At 49.0% G+C, this 19,206-nt stretch overlaps 1 long non-coding RNA gene across 1 annotated transcript in view; it reads left to right on the top strand.

Annotated features, from left to right (window-relative positions):
* The first annotated feature begins 1,000 nt into the window (after window positions 1-1,000).
* Window positions 1,001-19,206, top strand: part of LOC125445160 — a 44,909-nt gene continuing 26,703 nt past the window's right edge. The window contains exons 1-2 of the long non-coding RNA XR_007246271.1: window positions 1,001-1,229; window positions 17,970-18,163. This is a non-coding gene — a long non-coding RNA (uncharacterized LOC125445160). The remainder of the gene's footprint in view (window positions 1,230-17,969; window positions 18,164-19,206) is intronic.

The following is a 19,206-nucleotide window of genomic DNA, read 5'->3' as shown; positions in this document are numbered from 1 at the left end:
GGCCCACCAGGTGCCTTTGGGAGCTCACTTCTTCTTCTTCTTCTTCTTCACTCTAATGCAACAGTCTCAGTGTGCGAGCAGCACACTATTTCCCCGCACATTTTGCGCCTGGGTGCACATTTTTCCCCTGAAAAAAAAAAAAACCAGCCCTGTCCCTTGCTCCACCCCCGCCCTGCGCCAAGCTTTCCAACGGCTTATAGTTCATGTCATGAGAAAAGGACTGACAGAGAGCCAAAAAAGAAAAGAAAAGTCCGCCCGAGCGGCTGCCTGCACTTCACCCTTGCAGCGTCCCAGGTTGGGGTTTTTTTTGTTTGCAAATTCCAGCGCGGGGAGCCAGCCGTGTTTAGTCTGTGGCCCGCGCGGGCTTCGCCTCCCCTTAAGCGGCTTGGAGCGCCACCCAGGGCGGCCTGGCCCTGCCTTCCAAGCCAGGGGCTGCTGCAGCAACGGCCGCGTTGCTTTTCAAAGTCCCCGTCGCCAAGTGATGCGTGAAAGCAACATTCCGGGTCAGATCCTTCCCCCCCCCTAAAAACACACACAACAACCCCGCAAGGAGCAGAAAAGACATTCGACATTCCTGATCTCTGCAAAGTTTCTGCCAACAAGGAGCCTGGCAGCGGGCAAGGCCGATGAAGCTCCTCCTCCGCCCTTTCTCTTCTCTCTCCCCCACCCCACCTCCACAGCAGGGGCCCGGTGACGAAGTGCGAGCAACATTCAAGGTCAGATCCTTCCCCCCCCCCCCGCTCCTGAAAAACACAACAACCCTGCAGGGAGCACAAAAGAGGGAACTGCCACTTTCTGCCAAGTTTGTGCCCACAAGGAGCCTGGCAGCGGCCGATGAAGCTCCTCCTCCTCCTCTCCTCCTCCTCCCTTTCTCTTCTCCCCCCCCACCCCCACAGCCGCCTGGGCGGGGGAGGGAGCTATTTATAGAGCCGGGGGGGGGGGGCTGTCTGTCACGTGACGGCGACTGACGTCACTGAATGTTGTTGTTAGTGTTTGGCGGTGGGAGAGCGGAGGGAGGCGAGCTCGCAAAGATGGAGGAGCGGAGGAAAAGGAGGCGGTGGCTGTGGCTATGAAGGGCTGCGGCGGGCGGCTCTAGCACGGACGGGGAGGGGGGGACGCGATCTGGGGCCGGGCCCGGGCCTGGGCATTGCAGCGGGGCCCTCCTGTGCGCGGGCATCGGCCAGCGGGGGGGCAGGAGGGCGCCAGCAGGACCCCGCAGCCTCTTGCAGGTAAAGGAGACTACGGGGAGGGGGGGGGGGGGCGGTTGGGAGAGCCGCCGCTGCTTGCAATGGAGCTCTGCAAGGCTTTGCTCCCAGCCTGGCGGGGGGGGGGGGGCAACTTTGCGAGGCTTTGCTCCCAGCCTTGGAAGGGGCATGGGGCGGGGGGGGGGGGGGCAGCTTTGCAAGGCTTTGCTCCCAGCCTGGCAAGGTATGGAGGGCAACTTTGCAAGGCTTTTCTTCTCCCAGACTTGGGGGGGGGGTATGAGGGGAAGCTTTGCAAGGTTTTTTCTCCCAGCCGGGGGGGGGGGGGAGGGTGCTGGAGGGAGTGCTCCGCCGCGAACGTGTGAGCCGAGCCGGGACAGAACAGAGCCGAGCAGGAGCCTCGCCGGCTGTGCCGGGGCGAGGGGAGAGGGGCGACTTTCCGGGCAAGGGGGAGTTTGCGCCCCCCAAACCTGCCCCTTTCCCTCCCGGGGGTCATTGCAACAAAACCCTCCTGGAGAGCTGCAAGGGGCGAGGGCAGGTTTCTCCCCTCCTCTGTTACCCTCCACCCCCCCAAGAGCCTTTTTGTTGGAGCTCCCCGAAAGAGGACAGTTGGGGATGTTTGCAGAAGCAGCCGGGAGAGGTGAAACGAGGGCGGTCTTACTCGAAAGTAGACCTGCCTGGTGTGCGAGAGCGCCCACTGCGGTCTCCCCCTCCTGCAAGGTTCGCCTTTGACTTTGGCATTCCACCCGCCAGCCTGCCTCCTTGGAGCCCTCTCAGTGGGTTTCTTCTGCAGATCGCAGCATCCTTCCTACCCCTGTTGCTCCTTTTGTATTTTTGGAATTCTACCCCACCAGATCTGCCTTGGAGGACTGATCTTTGGTTGCCGGAGCAACTGCGGGCAAGAGGGTGGGGGGAAAGACACCAAGCCCCCCCCCCCCCAAATCTCACGGCTTGGCATACCAATGTTTCATCTTGGACCTGCCAGGTTGGCTTCTCTCGCTGCCACCGTGGATTTGGCGGGGTGGCAGCGGAATAGGAAGGGCACGAAGCGTGGAGCGAAGGAAAAAAAGTGCTTCTCGGTGGGGACCTGGCCAAGATTTCCTAGCGCCTGCCAGAAATATTAAACAGGAGGTTGCTTGTGTGTGTGTTGGGGGGGGGGAGGGTGCGCTTGAATGGGGGGATTTGGGCGAAGAACAAAACGAGATCTCTTGTCTGTAATGAATGACAGATGCTGCTAACGTTCATGGGACGGGGAATGGGAGCTCTGCTTTCGTCCGCAGCGGGGACGCGGCATGAAGGGCTGGGGCGGACCCTTCTGTCAAGGACAGTGTTGTCTACTCCGGCAGTGGCTCTCCAGGGTCACTTGGTGGAAGTTATTTCATAGCATCTGCTTCTTCTCCTTTTAACTGCAGATGTTGGAACCTCTGATCGGCATGCCAAGTGGGTGCTGTACCACTGAGCCGTGTTCCAGCACGTTCTAGGGTCAGGCAGGGATGCCTGATGAATTGGGTGCGATCTGGTGACCCTAACTTGTCTCCCTTTGGATTGGAAATTGGAGTGGGGGAAGGCTGGGATTTGCCTCTGGTTAATTTCAGCCTCTGGTTAATTTCAATCAGAGTCTCTAGAAGACCATGCTTGAATGGTTAGGTCAGTGATGGCGAACCCATGGCACGGGTGCCAGAGGTGGCACTCAGAGCCCTCTCAGTGGGCACGCACAAACAGAGTCCCCCCCCCCCACATCTAGGCTGGCCTGGGCCACTGGGCTCGATTATTAGCATTAAACCTGTGGCCTAATTTTGGGGAAGCAGTGTAGGTAACCCTGTTAAGCGCTGTTAAACCCCACTGATTTTCATGCAAAGTACTAAAGCGCAATCCTTTACCTGGGAGTAAGCTCGGTTGCTGGCACAATGGGGCTTGCTTCTGAGTAAACCCTCCTAGGGTCATGATTCACCCATTGGAAGAGTTGCACGGTTGCTTCAAAGCAAAGCCACCGACTACCGCCAAGCTCACTCCCGAGTAACACACATCTCGGAGCCAACCGTTTTTTCTAAACTAAAACCTCAGTATTCAGGTTAAATTGCCGTGTTGGCACTTTGCGATAAATCAGTGGGTTCTGGGTTGCAATTTGGGCACTCGGTCTCGAAAAGGTTCGCCATCACTGGGTTAGGTGTATGCTGTTTCCGTGTCAGTTTGCTTCCTGAATAGTTTGATAGTTCCTGATAGTTTGACATGCATTTCCCAGAAAATGTGCCTGCTTTTCTACGTCAATTTGATGTTTTCCTAAAGGCATGGGCAATAACTGTTGCATACTTTAAGACAGAAGCTCGTACCTTCCCCGCAGGCAGCAAGTTGTCACCTCGTGTGGGAGCAGTGCATGCCTCAAGAGTATCTTTACTTCTGGAGAGCCAGCGTGGTAGAGTGGTGAAGAGCATGGAATGCTAATCTGGAGACCTGGGTTGGATTCCCCTCCATATGAGCGGTGGACTCTTATCTGGTGAACTGGATTTGTTTCCTCACTCCTAGACATGAAGCCTTCTGTCTGAACTCTCAGCCTCATCTACCTCACAAGTTTGCTGTTGCGGGGAAAGGAAGGGAAAGGAGTTTGTAACCTGCCTTGAGTCTCCTTACAGGAGAGAAAAGCAGGGTATAAATCCAAACTGTCCTTCTGAACTCACAGATGCTGGAAAAGTGCTGGGCTGATTTTTGCGCTCAGAAGCGCTTGCAGCTCTACCATTTCTCACCAAAAGATCTCAGGAGATTTTTGAATTCATCTACTGCTTTTTCCTGGACCTCCTTCCTTGTAGGATGTTCCTGTTGAGTCCTAGTGCCCCCAAGTCCAACTACCAAGCTGGGCCTATCAGCAGCCAGCGTGATGTAGTGGCTAAGAGCAGGTGGATTCTAATATGGAGAACCGGGTTTGATTCTGCACTCCTCCACCTGAGTGGCAGAGACTTATGTGGTGAACCAGGTGTGTTTCTGCGCTCCTACATTCCTGCTGGGTGACCCTGGGCTAGTCACAGTTCTCTCTGAACTCTCTCAGCCTCACCTACCTCACCAGGTGTCTGTTGTGGGGAGGGGAGGGGAAAGGAGCTTGCAGGCCACCTCGAGTCTCCTTACAGGAGAGAAAGGTGGAAAATAAATCCAAACTCTTCTTCTTCATTCCCTCCCCCCCCCCCAAACCCCAAGCTGAGTTGGCTGAACACCCTCCCCATTATCCCCCAACCTCGCCCTGGCTGAAGCCCCAATCTGGGCTCATCAACAGCCTCCCCATTTCCCTCACCCTGACCCAAACACCAAGCCTCCATTCTCCCGCCAGGCCTAGCAACATCATCCACATCCCCCCCTTTCTGAACACCCCAATTGCCAAGCTAGGCCTGCCCGCCCGCCTCCTCCCATCCCATCTCACTTCTTGCCTGCCTGCTCATAGCCTTTTGGGACTTTTTTCCGCTGCGGAAGCACACACTACCGCTACACCACTGCTGACCCCACTTTTATCCCGTTCCCTGGGTACATGTGGACTAGATGTTATACAGTTGTGGCGGGTCAAGGCAACTTAAAATGAGGCATGGTCTTGATTGTCCTTTGATGGGAGATGGGTGGGGTTTCTCTAGCATGCCAATGGCAACATGCACGAGTTTCAGACCTATGCATTTCTCTGCTCCCCATCTGGCTATCCCTCTGATCTTGTTCATCCCGTGCCAGTGAATTCCAGGTGTTTTAAATTATGCCTTCTGTGAAGACGTATTTCCATCTGTCTGTTCGGAATTGGTTTTGTGGAGTGATCCAAAGTTCTCCTTTTATTGGAGTAGGGAGAGGTCTGCAAGATGTTTAAGTGCGTCTTTTATCAGTGCCTCCCTCCCTTGTTTCGTTTTCTAACATAAAAAAGCCTCGGATGGTTTAGTTACAATGGGGACGGAAGGTGTTTCAGTGCTCTGGGTTACTTGGAGTGTCTTTTCTGGGCCATTCCTTGCTGTATATATAATTCTTGAGGCATGGCAACTTGCTTTCTGTGGCAGGAGTGTTCTTTCAAGTGCAGCTGCAGCACAGATTTGTACAAAACCGTTATTGCTGCTGGCTAGTTTTCCATCCCTTTCCTAATAATCACTTGCATAGATGCTACCTTTCTAAGTCTGCAGTGTATTTTTTAATGAGAATTTTTATTTATTGTGCACATATAAATAGCACGTACACAGAAAGATAAAGAAAAGGTCCCGCTCTAGTCCCCCTGCCCCGCATAATAATAGTACTAAATGAAAATAAAATAAAACACCTACGCAAACACCTACACATATGCCGTGTTTCCCCGAATATAAGACAGTGTCTTATATTAATTTTTGCTCCCCAAGATGCGCTATGTCTTATTTTCAGGGGATGTCTTATTTTTCCGCTCCACAGCTGCATGCTCTGGTGTTCTGTTCGACGGGCATGCTTCCAAACAAAAACTTTGCTACGTCTTACTTTCGGGGGATGCTTTATATTTAGCACTTCAGCAAAACCTCTACTACGTCTTATTCTCAGGGGATGTCTTATTTTCGGGGAAACAGGGCATATGGTGACTTCCAGCTACTTCCAAGCATAAATCTAACTCCGTGCTTATAATTAATATCTACATTTTTTCCACTGTTAGTCCTCCTTATAAAGTTGTCTTAATCCAATACGCTGTTTTCATCTACGTCTCGAATCCTGCCGTTGTTTCTCTGTTTGTATATGTTTTCAATAAGTAGTCCACAAAGGATTGCCAGTCTTCCAGAACATAGTCCGTATTCTTGTCTCTTGTAACCACCGTCAGCCTTGCCATCTCTGCATACTCTGTGACTTTCAAGATCCAGTCTTGTTTTGTTGGAATTCTGTTGGGCCTCCATTTGTATGCAAATAACATCCTTGCCGTGGTTGTCATATACATAAAAAGTGTTCCATATTGATCAGGAATATTTCCCCCCATCAACCCCCACCAAAGTCTACAGTGTATTGAGCTGTTCTCAAGAACCCCAGGTGCTGAGTTAAATTGCACTTTCACACATGCTGAATAATACACTTTGCAGCTGGATTTTGCTTTGGGAAACGGCACTTGCGGACAATCATTCAAGTGCATTGAAAGTGCATTATTCAGTATGTGTGAAAGCGTCCTCAGTCTTTTGCAGCGTAATCAGGAATCTTGATGGTCCTTTAAAAACTAATGAAACTTTTGTTCCGGTGCGAGCTTTTGGGGACTAAAGTCTTCCTGTGGAGAGGATAGCATCATTTGCACCTCCATAAAAGTTTGTGTGAGAATAACAGCCCAATCCAGAGCCGGTTGGCGGTGGACCACAATGCAGCTTCAGCACTGCCCCGCCACCTCCAGAGGAAGAAGAGTTTGAATTTATATCCCACCTTTTTCTCCTGTAAGGAGACTCAAGGTGGCTTACAATCTCCTTTCCCTTCCTCTCCCCACAACAGACACCTTGTGAGGTAGGTGGGGCTGGGAGAGTTCTGAGAGAACTGTGACTAGCCCAAGGTCACCCAGCAGGAATGTAGGCAGTGGCGTATTTGCCTAGGGAACATGGGGTACCCCAAGTCCCCAGGCGCCCCCTAGTGGAGGGCGCAAAAATTTCAGGTTCGTTCGTGTGTTTTTTGTATTTCTAGTGTTTTTTTTTCCGTTTTTGGCCTGCAAGGGGTGCATTTTTTTAGGCTAGCAGCACCACAATTTCAGGGATTTTTCAGGAGACTCTCCTGATGATACCACCCAAGTTAGATGAGGTTTGGTTAAGGGGGTCCAAAGTTATGGACTCCCAAAAGGGGTGCCCCATCCCCCATTGTTTCCAATGGGAGCTAATAGGAGATGGGGCTACACCTTTGAGGGTCCATAACTTTGGATCCCTTGAACCAAACTTCACCAAACCTGGGTTGTATCATCAGGATAGTCTCCTAAAGATACCCTGAAATTTTGGTGCTGCTAGCTTAACAATTGCACTCCTGATAGCAGGCACACTCCAGATTTCCCCAGATTCGCCTTTTAAATCCACCCCCTTTGGTATGGACTTAAAGGGAGAATGTGAGGTTCCCAGTTTTAACATTGAAAGTGATGCTGTTTCAGGGTGGGGGAGAATCCACCCCAAAACAGCATCATTTTCAATGTTGTTTTAACCGAGGAGTCCAGATTCTCCCTTTCAGGTGGATTTAAAAGAAGAATCTGGACTCCCTAGTTTAAACACCATTGAAAGTGATACTGTTTGGGGGTGGATTCCACTGGAGGTGTTTTGTGAGAGATGATGCTGACAATTGTTTGGTAAATGTTTTGCTGGGGGTGATTTGTGAGAGATTTACATGCTTAATACCCACTTGCACTGGCTTGGAGCTATTTCTCAGGCTAACAACCTACCTCATAGGGTTGGTGTGAGGACAAAATTAGGAAAGAGATTTGGTGGGGAGAGAGCCATGTATGTTTTGCTGGGGGTGGGAGGTGTTTTGTGAGCTGGTGCAAAAAATCATTGTTTGGTGGTGGGGGAGAGTGGCCGCCCATACGGGGCGGGGCGCGCCAAATTCAGGTTTTGTCCCCAGGCTCCAGTTTCCCTAGATACTCCTCTGAATGTAGGAGTGCAGAAACTCATATGGTTCACCAGATAAGCCTCCGCCACTCAGGTGGAGGAGTGGGGAATCAAACCTGGTTCTCCAGATTAGAATCCACCTGCTCTTAACTACTACACCACGCTGGCTCTCCAGGAGGGCTTCTCGGCAGAGCAGGGAGGCGAAAAACAAACAAAAAGCCTTCCTGCTGACTAAAAGCCCTACACTGGGCTCTGTGGGTTTACATCGCCCAAAAGGTTGGCATGAGCCCCAAATGCCAGCGCTCGTGTTCCAGTGGGCAAAGGCTGGGAGGAAATTGACAAATGTCGGCTCCATCTCCTGGAATGCCCCCCGCCTTGCTGGCACAGCTTTTCCTGCCAATGGGCCCAGTTGAGGGCACAGAGCCATGCGGTGCCTAACCTCTGGGTTAAATACCCCCCACTGGTTCATTTGCTTGTCGTTCTGGTGGGAGGACACTCACACCGTCGCATGGCTGCTCTGGCTCTCAAGGGGTATCTGGCACCCGGCTCTGGATGGGGCTGCCCAAGCATCATTAGCCTTTCAAATGCTGCAAAGCTCCTGTTTGCTTCCCCTGATCAGTTGCTGCCAATTTAGATCTCAACTGGCTGAAAAGCAGTTAGGATTTTGGGTCCCAGGGTGTATACTTACAGGGCCGTCCTAAGCAGATATGCCCACTTCCAGAGCCCGTCAACTTCAGCAGACTTGGAGCATGTTTAAACCTTCTTAGGATGACACTGGTATCTATCTTGGACTCCATTTGCCATGTTGGTGTCCAGATATCTTTTTGGAGCTGGGAAAAAAGTATTTATTTATTGCAGTGGTTCTCAACCTGTGGGTCGGGACCGCCTTTGGGGGTCGAATGACCCTTTCACAGGGGTCGCCTAAGACTCTCTGCATCAGTGTTCTCCATCTGTAAAATGGATAAATGTTAGGATTGGGGGTCACCACAACATGAGGAACTGTATTAAAGGGTCGCAGCATTAGGAAGATTGAGAGCCACTGATTTATTGCATCTATTCTCTGCCTTTCTTCCATATGGAGACCAAAGCTATTTGCATCGTTCGCCTCTCCTCTGTTTTATCCTTGCAACAACCTTATGTGGTAAATTAGGCTGGCCCACGGTCACCCTAACAAGCTTCTGTGGCAGACTGGGGATTTGAACCATCCTAGTCCGACACTCTAATCACTATACCACTGTTTGAGAGTTAATGTTGGCTTCGTCCTTAAGGACAAATCCCTGTTTGCTCTAATTCCTGCACTGTTTATCCTGTATTCTTCTTTGGTGTAGGAATCCAATTGTTTGGGCTGCTGCTGACTGACAGGTTACTTTCAGAATGCGCTGGAGGAAGTCAGTGTGGCGTAGTGGTTGAGCCCTGTTCAAATCCTTGCTCTGCCGCGGAAGTTCACTGGGCGACGTCGGCCAGTGATGTCCCTAACATACCACGCAGAGTTTTTGAAGATAAAGTAGAGGTGGGAAGAGCAGTGTTGTAAACAGCGTTAGGTCCCTATTGGGGACAGAAGCAGAATATAAAGATCATGTAAAGTGTGACCTTTGCTTGTAAGCAGTTTTGAATGAAAAAATATACTTTTCGATTTGCTTATTTTTGTCACTTAAGTCAACCTGGTGAGAGCCTGATTGGCTATGAACTTTTGGGCTTTGCTGTGTGGTATATCTTGGCTTGCTTTAGCTGCTTGGATCTGTCAGGTGCTCTGGTTATAATGTGCCTTCGCTCTGTCTTTTGCACATGGTCGTCTGGATTGCACAAGTGGATCTGCTTGGAGACTGATGTACAGGTTGTGTAATTGAGGAAATCCCTGGGTCCGATTTCTCCTCAGCTGTACACTTGCTGGATGACCTCTGGCAACCCCTTGTTTCTGAGCCTTCCCCCTTCATACACCCCCCCCCCCATCCTTAATAGAGGGAAAACAGTATGGACTGTTGGAAATCTGTTCCACAGGATTACCAAAAAGTGTGCTAAGCGCTGCTGGTATTCGTAAACTGTTGTATAAATGACTTGTGTCGTCAAGTAGCTTAGTTGGCCTTTTTGTTCTTTCCATTACTATAATTTGATAGTCCTGAGATTCTAAACAAGCTATTAGATTCCCATCTTCTCAGCTTGGGTGATTTTTTTTTAAAAAAGGAATGTTCTAGATCCTTGTGCTGGAAAATATGAGGTTGAAAACTGATGGCAAATTGGCTTTTTGTACTGAGAAGTGGTGTTCTCTACTGAGGTGGGTTGTGTGTTCCAGCATGGCGGGGGATTGGACTTGATGGCCTCTATGGTTTCTTTCAGCTCTATGAGGTATGCACAGTTTCTAAAGAGGTATCAGTGCCGCCTCTCCACCAATCCCAACCAGCGTTCTGTTGAGATCTTGATTTTTACCAAGAAGCTGAGGAGAAATCTTAACTTTCCTTTCATGTCCCATTCAAGGCTGATTCCAGTATTGTCAGGGTTGAACCCGAGAAATTATTTCAGCTCTGTAAGTAGGGAGCAAGTGGTCAACAGTTCAACGTGTATCTTTGGCACAGAGGAAATTGGGAGCCCCTGGATGTATTTTTCCTTTTTTTAATGTAATGTCTTCAAGTAATTTTTTGCCATTTGATAAATCTCAATGGAAATAATTTAAAAAGAAGAAACTGTCTGAAATGACAGCCCTGAGCATATAGCTTTGCCTCGCCTCTGATTATCTGTAACCGGCTTCTTCCTCTCTTTCGTGGCACCTGTGAGATTTGCTCCCTCTGTTTTCTCCTGCTACCTGGAACAAGACCGAATTGCGCTTTACGTAAAGCTCAGCTTACAACTGGGTACAAGTGAATCCATGTTGTTTTCCAATCAGTTTTCCTTATTCTCTGAAGGTCTTGTTACAGAAACTGGAGCTTTCTGGTTTTTGATTTCGAAAGGTTAATTAGGCAAAGAGCTCAAGAACCAAATGTATGAAAGACCAGAAATGAAGAGGTAAGTCTAGGATAGGCCAGGTATATTTAATGGATCCAAGATGTTTATGCAACGGAGTTTAAGTATAAGACAGAATGCATGTGTCCCTCAGCTGTAATTTGCTAAATGTTGAATTCCTGGGGGAAAAAAATGTACAAATTGCTGATGTTACCCTGTGTAATATTTATTTAGTACTTTACGTGTACTTTGCAGAACCTAGCAGTTGCATTAAATCCCTCATGTCAAGGGGTTTGAGGGTACCATAAAATAGCTTGGGGCTTTCCCAGTCCTACCAGGTGTGCAGGAGTGGACTGGTGCAATTTGGGGCTTTCGTGGCCATCCCGGGAGTGTCTTGAGGGCAGCTTATGGGTCCTGTGGCTTTCCTAGGTGGTGGGGGCTCTGCCTGTCCCGGGACAGACTCCTGCAGTTGAGAAAAGCAGGGTATAAATCCAAATCCTCCTTCTCTTCTTGTTACATCAAAAGACATGGTTATCCCTAGCAAGTGTATTTGCAGACTTCTGTCCCCTGAGCTCGGTTCTTCCCACCGCACATCAACAAATCATGCCAGCAGTAGTGTTTTCAAAGCCTTCTGCCGTACAATTAAAAATAGAGCAGTAGGAAAGCCCCATTGCTCACCAAGGAAACCTGGCGGTTTCTCGGTGCCAACACTTATTGTTAGAAGTTCCAACTGGATCGGAGTGGAGGAGGATCACAACAAACCACAGAGCAATTCGACTGTGCTCTCCCCAAAGGAAATCTGGAATCAGACTTGGAGCCTCCGTCCCATGTCTCTTCTGAGGACTAGGCAAGATATTGATCCCGCTTTCTTTTTGGGGATGAGATCAGTGCTGAGTTCTAAAACTCTAATTTTTGTGCTGAAAGAAAACAAAACCTTCCATGTATATGCTTAGGTCATTGCTAAAGAGGACTTTTGGGTAAAATTATATATTACAGATAAATACGTGTGATGACGACCCTTTTTCCCTATAAAAGTCTGGATTGGGAGGGGGGAAATAGCTGACAGCATTAAAATAGCAGGAATGTCAATTCCTAACCTGTTTCTGTCCATTACTTTCCTGCTCAAGTACCTCAAGAGTGTGGTGGTTCGATTCCTCACTCCTTTGCATGAAACCAGCTGGGTGACCTTGGGCCAGTCACAGTTCTCTCAGAAGTCTCTCAGTCCCACCTGCCTCATAAAGTGCCTGTTGTGGGGAGAGGAAGGGGCTGTGATTGTAAGCTGCTTTGAGATTCCTTCAGGTAGAGAAAACCGGCTCTGAAAACTCTCGGCTGTTTTTCCAGTCACAGTTGCTTCCTTCCAAAGCACATCTTACGCTCAGGTGGGCAAAGGCAGGGAGGAGCGAGAAAACCTGAAGAAGCATGTCACCTTCTTCGTTTTCCCTGAGCAGGCATGGGGAAAGTCGCGCTTCCCCTGCTTTTAAAAAAACCACAGGGAATCTGTCATCTGCAGTGTGGTGAGTTTGGAAGTGAGGAAAACTTGTGTGCCATTGAGAATCTGACCTGCAGGTACTGTACCCTTGCTGTGGCACCGACAACAGTGCACAAATGTCCATGGGCAAGGGCCTTGACGCAGTGGTGGAGCTTTACATGCAGAAGATTGGTCCTCAGGAATCTCTAGAAAAGATCTCAGGCTCTCGAGAAAAAAGCTTTCTACACTGAGAGTCCAGAGAGCGACTTCAAATCACTATAGACCAGTGATGGCGAACCTATGGCACGGGTGCCGGAGGTGGCACTCAGAGCCCTTTCTGTGGGCACACGTGCACAGAGTTCATCATGTGGAGGTGGCAGAAAATCACCCCCCCCCCCCCACACACACACATATCTAGGCTAGCCTGGGCACGATCCTTTACCTGGGAGTAAGCTCGGTTGCTGGCAATGGGCCTTGCTTCTGAGTAAACCCTCCTAGGGTCGTGATTCACCCATTTGAAGCGTTGCACGGTTGCTTCATCAAGCTTACTCCCAAGTAACGCGCACCTCGGAGCCAACCATATTTTCTAAACTAAAACCTCAGTATTCAGGTTAAATTGCCGTGTCGGCCCTTCGCGATAAATAAATGGGTTTTGGGTTGCAATTGGGGCACTCGGTCTCGAAAAGGTTAGCCATCACTGCTAGAGACTATGATGGACCGATTGTCCTTACTCATTTTGAAGGCAGCTTTATACGTTCAGCATGCTCCGAATGCTTCGGGCGCGGGCTTTCAGAAGAGAGCCCTGCCAATATGTTTTGTTTTAGAATAACTGAGCGTTTCAACGACGGCAGAAGAACCAGGTTCCGTTCTTAATTTGCAGCAGCTCTTGCCAGCCTTTATTTCCAAAAAGCCTGTGGTAGGGTTTCGAAATTGAAAACTCTCACATCTGACACGAGTTGTGCCCATATGGGTTCCTCTGAGCATAGGGAGAAATTTCTCTTCCCTCATCAGTGATCACAGCTGGCTTTGGGTTAAGGAGAGAGATTTCAGAAGGCATGGATCCCAGCCAGGGGTCCAGCTTAGTTATTAAAGCAAAAAAGGCGCCGTGGTGCGTTCATCAAACAGCTTCCAACCAAATAAAGACGACAGAACATCGTAGCAGTTTCAGAAAAGGGTATTGAACATGGCAGAAAGAGTTGGAGGACTAAGTAGAGGAGTAAAACTGGACTAGTGCTGAACTGAGACCAGAGTGACCATATTTACTGGAAAGGAATACGACACTGAATGTGAGATGATTCCGTCTTTTAAAGAAAAGTTACACACAATATATATATTGTATATATATATATATACAATATTTTTATATATATATATTTTTATATATATATAAAAATTACAGTACATAATGTAAGGCAGACTCCTCTTTTTCTTGATAGTTTGTGTTTGTGCGTGTGTGTGGGGGGAGGGAGCAGTATTTATTTGAGAGCCAGCCTTAGAGTAGTGGTTAAGAGATTCTAATATGGAGAACCGGGTTTGATTCCCCACTCCTCCGCTTGAGTGGCAGAGGCTTATGTCTTTCCACACTCCTACATTCCTGCTGAGTGATCTTGGGCTAGTCACAGTTTTTGGGAACTCTCTCAGCCCCACCTGCCTCACCAGGTGTCTGTTGTGGGGAGAGGAAGGGAAAGGAGCTTGTAAGCCACTTTGAGTCCTTACAGGTGAGAAAGGTGGGGTATACATCCAAACTCTTCTTTCAGGATAAACAGGATATATCAGTAAACAGGATATATCAGTGATGGCGAACCTTTTTGAGACCAAATGCCCAAATTGCAACCCAGACCCACTTATTTATTGCAAAGTGCCAACACAGCAATTTAACCTGAATACTGAGGTTTTAGTTTAGAAAAAATGGTTGGCTCCGAGGCGTGCGTTACTCAGGAGTAAGATTGGTGGTAGTCGGTGGCTTTGCTTTGAAGCAATCGTGCAACTCTTCCAACTGGTGAATCACGGCCCTAGCAGAGTTTACTTAGAGGCAAGCCCCATTGCCAGCAACCGAGCTTACTCCCAGGTAAAGGATCGCGCTATAGTTCTTTGCGTGAAAATCAATGGGGTTTAACAACGCTTAACAGGGTTACCTACACTGCTTCCCCAAAACTAGGTCTTAGGTTTAATGCTAATAATCGAGCCCAGCAGCCCAGGCCAGCCTAGATGTGGGGGGGGGGGGGCACACTGTTTGCGTGTGCCCACTGAGAGGGCTCTGAGTGCCACCTCTGGCACCCGTGCCATAGGTTCGCCACCACTGGGATATATATTTGGAACTGGGGCTACCAACAAAATGAATGAAAACAGGACTGGTTCCTGGTTTTGGAGAGCCCTTGGTGGACAGGGTGTACGGGCCACCTCCTCTCTCCTGCCCACCACCAGGACCACCAGCTCACCCTTTCCTTACTACCCCCACCCCCAGTTACTCTCACCAGCCACAGCCACGTCAGGAGGTATAGAGCTTGTGAGTGGTGAGGGAAGGGTCCTCAGGCAAGTGACAGAGATGTGGGTGGAGCTTGGTGGAAGTAGGCCCTGGCAGATGCCCCACCTCAGGATATACTAATGCTGGCCCTTAGTGATTCTCTAATCTGGAGAACCAGGTTCGATTCCCCACCTCTCCACATGGGCGACCTCGGGCCAGTGGCTCTTCTCTCTGAATTCTCTCCGCCCACGTGGGGGGAGGTACTAGCAAATCACTTCTGAACGTCTCTTCTCTTGAAAACCCTGCAGGGTTGCCATAAGTCGGCTGCAGCTTGAGGGCACTTTGGGCCACCACCAATTTGCGTAAAATGTTTGGGCCCTCCCTTTGTACCAGAGAACAAGTCTGGGTCATCTGCTGGCCTTTGCATGTCATCCGCAGCTTCTATGGCTGCCGCAAAACACCTTCTGCACGTCGTCTGGTCCTCGCGTGTCGTCTGCGGCTTTCGCAAAACATCTCCCCCCCCCCAATCCAGTTTAATTTCTTATGCTGATCCACGAGAAGCCGAAACTGCAATGGGGAAAGTCGCAATGTGAAGAAGAAGAAGAACAGTTTGGATTTATATCCCCCCTTTCTCTCCTGCAGGAGACTCAAAGGGGCTGACAATCTCCTTGCCCTTCCCCCCTCACAACAAACACCCTGTGAGGTAGGTGGGGCTGAGAGAGCTCCGAGAAGCTGTGACTAGCCCAAGGTCACCCAGCTGGCTTGTGTTGGAGTGTACAGGCTAAGATAAGCCTCCACAGCTCAGGCGGCAGAGCTGGGAATCAAACCCAGTTCCTCCAGATTCTTAACCTCCTACCCCACTGCTGCTCCTGTGGAAGGTACAACGGTAATAACAAACGCATTCCGGTCGAAGAGACAACTCCACCACCAGGAGAAGCTGTGGACTGAGCATCCGAGTTTGGAAGAAGTCGGGGTTGCTTGGAACCAGATAACTTGTACTTCTTTTTATGCCATCCGGAAAAACAGGCCAGTTCTTAATGTCTTTGTGAAGATGCAGACTGCTCTCTTGCACTTCCTGAATCCATTTCTCTTCCCCAATATCCCCTTGACAGTATTACTTCCCTCTTCATTTTGTACCCTTGTGGACCTCCTTGAGACTATCTTCAGATCCCTCTGCTGCTGTTTTAGAAGAAGATTTATATCCCCCCTTTCCCTCCTGTAAGGAGACTCAAAGGGACTTATAAACTCCCTTCCCCTCCCCACTCACAACAAACACCCTGTGAGGTAGGTGAGGCTGAGAGAGCTCCAAGGAACTGTGGCTGGCCCAAGGTCACCCAGCTGGCATGTGTTGCAGTGCCCAAGCTAATCTGGTTCCCCAGATAAGCCTCCGCAGCTCAAGCGGCAGAGCGGGAAATCAAACCCGGTTCTCCAGATTAGAGTGCACCTGCTCTTAACCACTACAACACGCTGGGTTTTTTCCACTATTGATCCCACTTCTGTTTCTTTTCCACATGCAAATATGTTGCTGCCTTCCTTATTCTTAAAAAAAAAAGAAAAGAAAAACCCGAACTCACTGACTTCGTTGACTCATCCTGTCAGATTGGTTGTTGACTGTTTTTACGAGAAGGAAGCACTTTGGGCCTAGGTAGTAAACTTGTGTCGGAGCTGCCCTGCTTCAGCCTTCTTCTGCGGGCTCACGTGACAGAATTACTTGTCAGTATAGGGAAGAAAAATCCCTGAACATCACAAGTTAACATGTCAGGGAGACAGCTGGGCTTTAAATCCTATTTCCTGACATCTGGTCTTCTACTTGAAGGTTTTTTTCCCCCCCGATGTGGACGATATTTCAGACTGCAGATGGTGGCTTACAGCAGTGAAATGGAGCATCTCAACATTTATCAGTTGAAATCAGGTCTCCTCTCATCTTTTCAGGATCACACTCCCCTGCAATTCTTTTTCTTCATGCTAGCCTTAGGTGACCCTAAGAAAACTGAAAGTTTTGTGCTTCCTCCTGTAATGCTGATAATATTCAGCTACCGTATATACTCGTGTATAAGTCGACTCGCATATAAGTCGAGGCACCTAATTTTACCACAAAAAACTGGGAAAACTTATTGACTCGCGTATAAGTCGAGGGTGGGAAATGCAGCAGCTACTGGTAAATTTCAAAAATAAAAATAGATACCAATAAAATTACAACACCACCACACACAACTCTGCGCTGTCTCATTGCTTATGTGCTGTCCCTTCTCAAATCTCTACCGTGGATTTCCACTGCCTTCTGCCTGCAGCACGAATGCCTACCCTTATCTTTAAACCTTTGTGCAGCCTTGCCCCTGTTCTATCTTTATACCCTTATTTGCTGATACGTACCTACAAGTGACCTTTGGTCCTCCAAGTCTTACCCACTCTCAGGTGTCCAAAAGTCTGGATTGCCTGCTGTGTTTTGTATCTTTTTCTGACCCCTCTGAAAGCAAGTGTTAGTGTTGAGCTGGTGTTCATACTGAAATGCACACTTGCGTCATAAGTGCTGCAAATTTTCACCATGATAGTGGAATGCCCATGGGATATATCTCATTTTAAGAAGAAGAGGAGTTTGAATTTATATCCCGCTTTCTCTCCTGTAAGGACACTCAAAAGGGGCTTACAATCTCCTACCCCCTTCCCCCCCCAACAAACAACTTGTGAGGTAGGTAGGGCTGAGAGAGCTCTGAAGAACTGTCACTAGCCCAAGGTCACCCAGCTGGCATAGGTTGGGAGTGCACAAGCTAATCTGGTTCCCCAGATAAGCCTCCACAGCTCATGTGGTAGAGCGGGGAATCAAACCCGGTTCTCCAGATTAGAGTGCACCTGCTCTTAACCACTACACCACACTGTCTCTTTTCTGGCCTACTTGAAGTGGGCACAAGGTTTGAGCTGGGGTTCAGTCCCGACATCTGCCGTTGCATCCTGAATGTGTTCACGAGCTGTGATTCTGGAAGGCATATTGCAGCGCAGTTTGTGTCTTCCTCCAGCAACCAAACCTTGAGGCAAAGCTGAAGTTTAACCGGCACATAGAATTGTGTTCTGGGCATGTGCCAATCTAATCCATTGTCCTGGTGGTGGGAAAGGAAAGAGCAGTCCCGATTGGGTACCCCAAAAGGCTGTGCTGGGGATAATGGGACCTGCGTTGATAAAAGCCATATGAGTGTGGGTTGCAATGAGGAGCAGCCGTCAGGGGCTGCGAGTGTGGGGTAGAGCATTTGCTTGGCATGAAAAATGCCCCAGGTTCAATCAAACTGATCCTTTACTGCAGTCATAGACCAGTATGTAGACCCCAGGTGGCCTGCTGTTCTTATGAGGACAGTTGCTGATCTTTCTCTCTTCTTTTGTCACAGGGTCCCGTGGAAGGATTTGCTCTCTTGCCTCAAAGGATGTCCCAGCTGTGTTGGCCGAACAGCATCTGACCACCTCTGCCCCACTCCCCACGAGAACACCGCTGGAGGCCTAGCTCTGAGAACAGCTCCTTCCTGATCTATCGGCAAGCAGCCGCCTACCAACCAGGACAACATGAACTCCAAGAACGAGTCAGGTAGATGAGGGCAGGGAAGGCGACGTGGGTGGAGTGATTCTTGGTGGTGTTCTCTCCTCGGCTTTGGTCTCTGTGGACCAGAAAGGTGGATGGGGTTTGCTTCCTAACTCTTGTTAACTGTCCCTTTCATATGTCCTTGGAAAAGTGACTGATGATGGTACAGGAACTTCAGCTTCCAGATTGATGGGCTTTTTTTTTACTTAGACGAACATATGAAGAATAAAAGATATCTGCAGTTTAGCTCTGGGAGAGGAGAACTCGTGTTGGAAGCCAGACTTTTAGTGTTGAAGTGTGACCACAAAATTCATGAAGTATCCCTCACGAGGAGCGAGTTTTGTTCATGTTCGATTGTCCCCGACAACTAGCCCAAGGTCACCCAGCTGGGTGGGGTGGGGGACCAGTGGGGGGCCTGCGTGCCTCTGGTTCACAGTGCCATGGTGGGATTCAGCTGGTTCCCTACCGTGCGAAGTGGCTGAATCCCACCTCTGATTTTGGCCCATAGAACTCAATGGGGGGGTGTTGAGGGCTGAGCTGGAGTCTGCCTTCATGTTTGTTTTTTTCTTTCTTAGCCTTGGTTTACACCTGACTATTCCAAATGTCAACAGTTTTATACTAGGAGTAACTTGAATGGCAGCATAATCATTTCAGTATTGTCTGCGGTGCCATTTCCACGAGAAGTAATCATTGCTGTTTTTCTCTGATGAGAAAAAAAGATGACTTAGGAAAAATGGCCTGTATTATAAGAAAAGAAGGCAAGGATTCTGCCATTCGAATGAGTGCCCTCACAACTATGGGTGCCCTCACAGTCTCCCAACATTTGAATGGGGGCCCTCACAATCTCCCAAAATTTTTTTTTAGCCCTGGGTGGCTTTCATATGATGCAGCTTTATGCAGTATTACACTGAATCTAAACACTGTGGCTCCAGTCTCTTTCTGTTTTTCCAAGGGAAACAGGAATGACATCTCTGTTTTCCAAACCAAATTAACACTAATCAGTTGACTGTCTAAGTGTGAACCTGATAATGAGAGGTGCGTATCTAACA

Source organism: Sphaerodactylus townsendi, linkage group LG15, assembly GCF_021028975.2.
Source record: "Sphaerodactylus townsendi isolate TG3544 linkage group LG15, MPM_Stown_v2.3, whole genome shotgun sequence".
NCBI classification, from domain to species: Eukaryota; Metazoa; Chordata; class Lepidosauria; order Squamata; family Sphaerodactylidae; genus Sphaerodactylus; species Sphaerodactylus townsendi.
The sequence above is the reverse complement of the archived record's forward strand: the minus strand, read 5'-3'. Positions and strand labels throughout refer to the sequence as shown.